Source organism: Fulmarus glacialis, unplaced genomic scaffold (assembly GCF_000690835.1).
Source record: "Fulmarus glacialis isolate BGI_N327 unplaced genomic scaffold, ASM69083v1 scaffold29576, whole genome shotgun sequence".
In the NCBI taxonomy this organism is placed as follows: Eukaryota; Metazoa; Chordata; class Aves; order Procellariiformes; family Procellariidae; genus Fulmarus; species Fulmarus glacialis.
The window spans coordinates 56819-65459 of record NW_009219249.1 but is presented as its reverse complement, the minus strand read 5'-3'; positions in this window follow the sequence as shown (position 1 = coordinate 65459).

The following is an 8641-nucleotide window of genomic DNA, read 5'->3' as shown; positions in this document are numbered from 1 at the left end:
TTTCCACTTGACCGTTATCTCTTCTGCATCTCTTGCTCCACATCTGCATGACGTGCCTGCTACCCTCGTCTCTGTGCAACACAAACCTGCTCTGGTTTTATTTCAAAACACTCTAAGAAATGTAATCCCCTGTTGTCCCGAAGTGCTGGGAAGTCTTTGAAGCAAAGAAATGACCAGAAGAAGGCCTGGAAGATGCCCTCTCCTTCTCTGTCCAGCCCTGCGCACGTTCAACTTCCAGGTGTTGGACCTTCAGAGCAAATTAATGACCGATGGAGAATTATTTGTGTTTCGTGCTCTCCAATACTGCGCTGCAAGAGCCTTACGGTGGTGTTCAATGGGAAGCTTGCTGCAAGACGCAGCATTGTCTTTCCAGCTCTTCCAAAGTCCGCTGTGAGCTGCTAGCGACGTTCCCAGGGCTTTACAGCTGGGAAATAGCAGCGACCTCCTGAGAGAGCCTGATGTCACAAGATTTTTCAGCTTGATTTCCAGAGCAGTGGTCTGGATGTGCTTCAAACTTCTGACTGCTTTTTCCGAGCAGAGTTGTTGCTCGGGATTTTTGTCTTTTTTTCTTTTTCTGGACTCTTCCTTCCCCGGCGCTCAGACCGTCTTGTGCAATCGATGTCCCTTCGTAGACACATCTGTGAAAAATGCAGAGATTTCCTGAGAGCAGTGCAGTGGAAATTCCTGAGATTTCTGGTGCAGACAGACACGTACGGAGCTGGGGCTGGAGAGGAGGAGGCAGCATTTTAGGAGATGGCTTTTCTGCAGAAACAAAGCCTTCCCACTCACCCTCTCTGCTCTGCACCTGCAAAAGGCTTGGTCAACCCATGTTAAACCAGAACTGCGGGTAGACTCAAGCATTTGTCACTGCACCGAGTTTTCCTAACTACTTTTGTTCCTCGGGCAGGCTGGGGGCTTGCAAACGGGGCTTGGACCTCTCCTTGCCATGCACAGCGCGGTCGGCTTGAACCAGCCCTGGCCGTGCACGCTGCTCCCTGCAACGCAGGAGATGCTGTCCCCAGCTTCCAAACATCCAGGTGATTTCCACGTGTGGCTGAGAAATGCCGAAGGAGCGAAGGCGTGATGAAAGCTCACTGGAGGTAGTGGATTTTGGCGATGCGTGGCTGCCACCCCTGGTGCCAGCTCCTCCCATGCTGCTGCTGAGGCTGGGAAACTCATCACACACGGCCTCTCGCATGCCTGGAGGAGCCCGGTGGGATGCGCACCCCAGAGTAGCGAGGGAGGCTTTGCAAACCGAGTCAGGATGAGGCCCCAACTGAGGAGCTGCCTCTGCATAGGGAAACCCATCTGAGAAAAGGTTTGAGCCCAAGCCTGCAAGGGAGGGGAGCCGGGGATCAGCACGGCACTGGTTCGGTAAATCCTTGAGCCCCCGTGGAAGAGAGCTGAGCTTACCGCTTACAGGGACAGACTGTTAAAGAAAATTTGCAAGAGGGGATGTTCTCCTCCCCATCTTTACGTGACCACCAGCATCAGATGGCCCCGCCGATGGAACACAGCTGTAGGGACGGTGCACAGGGCTGACCAGAGTACAGCCTGCTCTTTTGCAATGAGTTTGGCTCCGGACTACAAACAAAAATGCCTTTTTATTCCCAAAAATAAAATTAAAAAGAGAAAGAAAAAAAGGAGGCAGCATTCCAGCGGCTGCCTGTAGCAGCGGCAGAAGAAGAGGGGTGGAAACAAGGTGCTGTTTTCGGTGTGCCGCTTCCTAATGGAGCAATGCTCAAATGCCTGCGGCCAAAACTGGGGGCTTTGGATGAAGGGGGGTCAAATGGACCAGGGACACCTTAGAGGGATTAAAAAAGTTATTGAACAGCACATAACTGGGGGAAAAACACCCTCTGGGTTGTTAAATGGAGATGTACAGGTGATGGTTGCTGGTTCCCGAAGCCGTGGGGTGCTGCAAGCCCGATGTGGAAAGGGTCACCATCCATTTCCCTGTGCTCACATCCCTTCCCAAGGCAGCTGGAGCTGGAGGCAGAAAAATGGGGCAGATACAGCTTTGGTCAGATTGGGGAAAAAGCATAAAAATGGGAGGTAACCCTCAAGTCAGGCTGTTTAATTGGGGGTTAACCCCATCCCCAAAGCAGGCACGACGCCTGGCTTCCTCGCTCGCCTCCCACTTTCAGGATTAAGCTGGCTTCGATACCAAGCACTTAAGAGCTCATTAAATTCTTCCAAACAGCAGATATTTTTCTAGTACAGACAAGGCTTTTGCACATGTCTGCTAAACCCAGCTAATCTGCCCTGTCCTGCTGGGAAGTGGGAGAAAAGGGGCTCTTTGGGCTGCGTTGTGAGAATGCTCTGACTTGGCCTATTTCAAGAAATAGCCTCCCTTGGGAGGAGAATTTTAATTTTCCTTGCTAGGAGAATTAGCACATGTTTCCTAAGATTACGGGCAATATGCAGATGTCGCCTAAAGCAGCTACTATGAGTCCCGAGGTTCCCACGCTGCACTTAGTCTGTGTTATACCACTGTGTAACGAGCTGTAACCGTCCTCAGAGACCTCGTGGGCTTGTCCACTGAAGTTTTTCAGGGTCACATTTGCATTTTTAGGTTCCCCGTTAGTCAGCTTGCTGCTTTTAGTCCCAGACCGACACCTACAACCTGCTCTGCATCGGCAGGCTTTTCGGTGTGAAGAAGGAGTGCAGCTTCCAGGCTGCTCCTCTGCCTTTCTCCCATGGCTGCTTCCATCCTGGGGGAGAAATAGCATTAAATAAAATAGCTAAGCTCAGTAAGGAGCCAGTCTGGGACCGCCTGCATCCATTGCTGGGGTGTTACTAAGGGCGATGCGGAGCTTTTGCCCATGGTCTGCATCCCAAGGAAGAGGGATGGGGGACGGAGAGCAAGAAAGGGCAGAGAAAACGAAGGAGTCTTAAAACGCAACGGGGGTTGGTGGGGATTTTGAGTAATTATTTTGGAAACGGCTTCAGGAGCTGGCAACTTTTTGCTGTGTGTCAAACTGTCAGCCGGTTCGTCCAAAATCCACCCCTGCATAACTCCGAGCCCCGCCAGCCCTGGAGTCCAGGGAGCTGGACGTTCCACCCGGCAAGCCGTGCGGGGACCCCAGCACCCAGGGCAGGAGCGAGGGGTCGAGCTCGCTGGCTTTTCCAAAATCATTTCTACATTTCTAGCAGCCTTAAAAAAAATGAACTGGGGCAAAATGTAATGCCGCGAGAGAAGCAGAGCTGTGGGTTAATGGGAAATGTCAGGCTCGCTGTATTTAATCCTCCTGCTGCAAAATGCCTCTTTTAAACCATTGATCATCCTTGACTTAGAAAACCGTTCTTGCCACAAAAATTGCCAGATTTCTGGGGAAAAAAGCGTGAGCAGTGAGTAAGTGTTCTAACTTTCCTTTCCAAATGGCACTTGTTTAAACTTTTAGTTGCTAGACTGTAAGCGGTAACGCTGTCATCCGAGACTTACCTGCGCTGCTGTAAAACCATCGGTAAATACAAAGGATGCTCTAAGGGCTGGAGTAGGGAAGCAGCAGGGGAGCCTGAAACACGTTCGCCGTAGAAGAGGGGCCGCAGCGGTCCAGTTATTTCCAAAGCAGGCTGTGTCATGCCCTCTGCAATATTCCAGTCAATCTAACGCAATGCTCATTTTTTTTCATTAACTTCCAATGCAACCTCCCCGTCTGCAGAATTAATCACTGCTGGAAAGCTAAACGGGTACTTTAGAAATAACAAACTACCGCCTTCATCCCTAGCAACTTTCTTTCAGGCCTTTCAGTTCCACCCCAGTTCATTGACCACGCTCACAATCTTGCAGATTCCATTTATAAGCTATATATATTAATTGCATACACGCTTAAATAATTTCTACCTTTTTTCAAGAGTGACAGCTTAACTGGCCTTTGCCTAATAGGATATCCTAGAATTGAGACACTCGCATCTCAGATGAGATTCCCAGCTTTCACGCCAGGTTTGGAAGCTGGTTTTGGTGGGTTCGAGAGCTGGGTGTTATTCCCAGGGTATTTCCCTGCCTGTCTAGGCACTGAGCTAGGAGAGTGCATGCTTCAGGCTCTCAGTTTGGAAATCCCCATTGCTTGCACCAGGCTGTGAAACCACGCGGCACAGCCTTCCCAAAAACTTTTCATTACGGGTGGCCAGAAGTCACCCCTTCCCTGGGAACACAAGGCAGGACCCGTCTCTCTCCCACATTCTCTCCCACTCGTCTCACTTGCTCCCTGGGTGGGAAAAATCCCAAAAGATGGGTGCCTCGACCTCCTGCCCTCATTCCCTCCGTACTTGCCCTTCCCCAGCCCCACTTTCCTGGAGACCACAGCTATGCCCATGTGCAAATCTTCAATCATCTGCCCGGGTTATATCTTTATAATATCAGATTTTAATAGAGTAATACGGTGAGATCATCGCAGCCGGCTGCACTTTTATTTCGGCGCGGTTGCTATAGCAGTGAAGGTCGAAACAAAACATATAGTTCACCAAAGCAAAGTTTCCTGGCTGATGGTGTTCATTTTTCTTTATGAGCTGACTTTGGAAGACAGCGGAGCGGCAGCTAATGGAAACTCGAGCGTCTTTCTCTCTCCCCTGTCTGCTCCTCCGTCTCCGCAGCAATCGAGATAAAGGTTAGACATCTGGTTCAGATCTGCTCTCTTTAACCGAAGAAAAGACCCGCTCCTGCCGTCTCATAAATCATCCCGCAGCTGGAGCGCAGTCCCGGCTATTTGCCGGGGCTGTTTACCCCGCCACGTCCAATTTAGCCATGGGTTTTGCTTGTGGAAAGGCTGCGCTTCCAGCGAGCTGCCTGCTGCCATTTTGTGAGCGGTCCCCGGCTGCTGGGCGGATGGCAAGGGCTGAGAAATTATCATGGGTTTAAAATTATCTCGGGATTTAAAGCCATCCGGGACGCCGGTCTCGGTGGCGGGCACGCTAGCAGCAGTCCGCTGACCTGCAGGAACGGTGCTCGCGTGGGGCGAGCTCCCTGCGAGGTGCTGCTGCCCCAAAGAGCTTAGGGGCACGCAGGAGCCGTAAGCGAACGAGCACCCACAAAACCTTGCAGATTTAACATAGCATCTTCTGCATCCGCTTATCTCAGCTTATCATCTCCTTGTTACTCAGAGGTTTAATGACTTTGGGGTTGGGAGGTGTATTTTTTCCCCTCTCGCAAGCAGGAGGCTGAAGCAAGAAGGGACGAAGGGTAGGGTGATGGCCACACAGAAAACCCGTGGCCGAGGAAATGCCCAGGCTTATGTCTTAATTATCTGAACATCCTTTCTCCAGGCTCAGCTGCTTCAAGTTTATCTGCTGAAGCACTTGGATACAGTCCTAATTTCCAGGAACGCCTGGCGCGGAAGACATCTTTTTCCTTAAACTCTTGACCTTGCAATATCAACACTCGAGGTGCAGGGCATTGCTTTGGCGTGCCACTGCTGGAAAACCCACTTCAAGTGAAAGGAGCTAGGCAGGTGCTTGTGTACATCTATATACGTTTAGACTGGCTTCTTTTACTGATGTAATTACTTTAATACTGGCTAATAAAATGTGTCAGAACCACTTTGCCTCTCCTTGTAAAGGTTTCCCAAGAAGGCTATGATTAAATGCAAAGCTACAGCAATAAGAGAACCTAACCAAGCATCAAATGCTGGTACTATCCTAAATTTAAAGGTCCGGCTGCAATGCTTAACTCTGCTACATGTCCTACTCTTCATTTTTATGATACCATCGGTATCATAAAAGGTTATGTCTTTGCTCTGCTATTGAACCCCCATGGTTTTCGCCAGCTCACTTGCATCCAAGGGCAGCACATTCATCCAGAACCCTCCGGGTTTCAATTACAGCAAGTGAGATTTGAGACTGGCTATTGCCAGTCTCAAATTATTGTAATAATTTGTCCCAGGGACTGTCTGCTCTCACCCTTCGGGGCAATTGCCCTAAATCTCTGGAGTTTTCTGGGAACAGATTAGACAAACCTTTGCAGGGCTGATGTAGGTCGGGTTGACCCTGCCTTGGAGACCTGCATAAAGTCCAAGCAAGTCTTGGATTTAATGCTTTGTCTTCAAGTCCTAGTGCTAATTCTGTCCCAGACAGCAGAGCTACCAGCCTTTATTTTACCAGTGACCCTTCTCACAAAGTATTTCACACTAAGGTTGCCCAGAGGAAGCCACAAAGTCCTACATCCCCTCCTGCATCCACACCTCCTTTTAGCAGTGGCTCCTGGTTGTCTAAATGTGAGCCCCTGCTGCAAGTCGGGATGCCCAGTGGTGGCCGACGATACCTGCGTGGGGTTGGAAGACACGGTAAAGGTCGTAGAGGCCCCCACAGGCATTGTGCAACAGGTGCCCAAGGGTTTCTGAAACGACACATCACGCCTAGATGTAGGCAACCATATCCCACCCTTATTCCCTATATTGACGGTCAGACCTGCCTAGCGTCGCTTTGGGGTGCCTCGGGGCACGAGTCCCACAGGCGAGTTATGCTAAAACCTGTGGCCAGGCCTATCCAAAAGAAGATGCGAGCAGGTCAGAGTAGGAGGAGGCTGCCAGGTTACCCTCTCCACTGATGCTGAAGTTTTTTACAAGATGTCTTGGCAATCGGCAGAGGTGACGTAGCTGTTGTGGTCTGGCAATGAGAGGTGCAGTTTATAGGGAGGGATAGTATCTTTTATTAGGCTGATGTGCCTCAAGAAAGCAGGCTTTCAGGCATGCAGGTCCTGTTCGGGCCACAGCCTGAGCGTTTGAGAGCATCAGCCCAACCATGGGACACGTCCTCCAGCAGCTCGCTCAGGGCTCGTGCCAAAAGACGGAGGGACTTTCTAAACAGCGTTAGACCGCAGAAGAAGTCTTCACCAGGAGACTTTGCTTCCAGTGAAGCTCTTTTATTTCACAACGTGCCCTCAGCTTATGGGGAAATGCCGGGCTTGAGTCCAGCTTTTACGTCTTTGCTGTCTCGCTGTCGGGCGGGGGTGGAAGACTGACGCTGTACCTTTCAAAGTCATGGGCATTTTTGGTGCAGGAGATTCAGATGGGATGTCTGCGTAAGAAGTCCTGCTTAAAGGACTGTGTCCTCTGGATTACAGCGCATACATCCATCACGTCTGGCTTGAGTTCACCAACACGGTGCCCGTGTTTTTTTCAGGATGCTGCAAAGCAACGGTTTCACAAAGGGATGGGAACTATTTATCCAGAGCTAATTTGTCTGAAAAAAAACCCACATGAGGAGAGCAGCCCCCTCCCCTAACATGGGGGGTTTGGCGACGGGGGGGACGGCAGCCGGATCCGCAGCACGGGGAAGCTAATAAATGGCGAAGGCCACCCCAAAAGCAGCGAGGCGCGGATGTCGGGGCTAACCATCGGCAGCCAGGAGCGGAGCGCGCTGCTCGGGGCTCTGCCGGGCCGGGCTGAGCTATTTTTACTCCTGGTCTGGTCCCGCAGCCACGCTGGCAGATGCGCTCCCAGCTGCAGATGACTTCCATGTGTAACCCCACGCGGCCGCTGGCCGGGGGCCCGGGGCGTAACGTGCTTCCTTAAAAGGCTCGGGAGAGGCGACTGCAAAGCCCCGCAGCCTCGGGGATGGGAGGGGATGGGGGGGGCCCCTTCCCAAGCTGTCTGCTCCCCCCGGCACGCTGTGAAATCCCGGGTTGTGCCTTCGCATCCCAGAGTGGTGCACGGTCCATTGAAAGCAGCTTTCCCGGAAAACGGAGGCGGCACCGGCGTTGGGAAAACCTCTCCCATGCTGCAGAGGGGTGGGAGGCTGGAGGGAGGGATGATTCGCGGGTCGCTTTAACCTAGCTGTAACTTTTATACCCCGTGAGAGCAAAAAAAGGAGGTCTTGGGCATGCCCCCGTGCACGGTGAAATGCAGGGCAGGCTGCTCTGTCCTCTGGAGCGGTCACAGCTGGGCGCAGCCATTGCAAGAGCCAATTATAATAATAAATAAAAAAGAAGTTACCCGTTCCCCTCTTTTTTAATGAAGCCCTTGTGATGTGCTCGGAGAGGGTGCCAAATAAACAGCGCAGCTTCCCAAGCGCGGATGCCAGAGCTCAGCTCGTCCCCACTCGAGCAGTGTCCCTGCCGTCCTCAAGCCCTGCACAAGTGGCTTGGTACTGACGGGAAATTTTGGGAGGTGGGCTGCTCCGCTTGCTGGGAATGGCATAAAAGCTGGGACACCGAAAAATGTAAATCCCCGTGGGGACAAAGCCCAGAGCAGCCCTACGCGCTCCCCTTGCCACGACGAATCTGCAGCCCCACTCACCTGGACAAGTCAAGGTGAGACTCTTGGACCCCTGTGGATCGTATGCAGCATTGAACGGGGAACCTGAAGTGCCTGGCCAGTTTAATTTAGTCTTGTAAATGGTGTTATGGAAGGCAAATCCTGTTGGGAGGGATGCTTTCAGAGGCATCGTGTACAACACATGTGGAGTGTCTCAAGTCATGGTCCTTGAATACCCACCTGAAGTGCTTCAGAAAGCGGCAGCCTGAAGTGTGGGGCAGGTGAGCTCCAGGTCACCTTCTCCTCATGGCAGTCCCCCCCTCACCCATGGAGGAAGACACTGGACAAGCCCTAAACTGTAAGCTTGGTCTCCTTTCCAAGGCTTAACCAATGCAACCCTGTTCTCCAGGAGTGAGTAAATGCCCTCTCCCCTGTGGACCTGCTCTGGT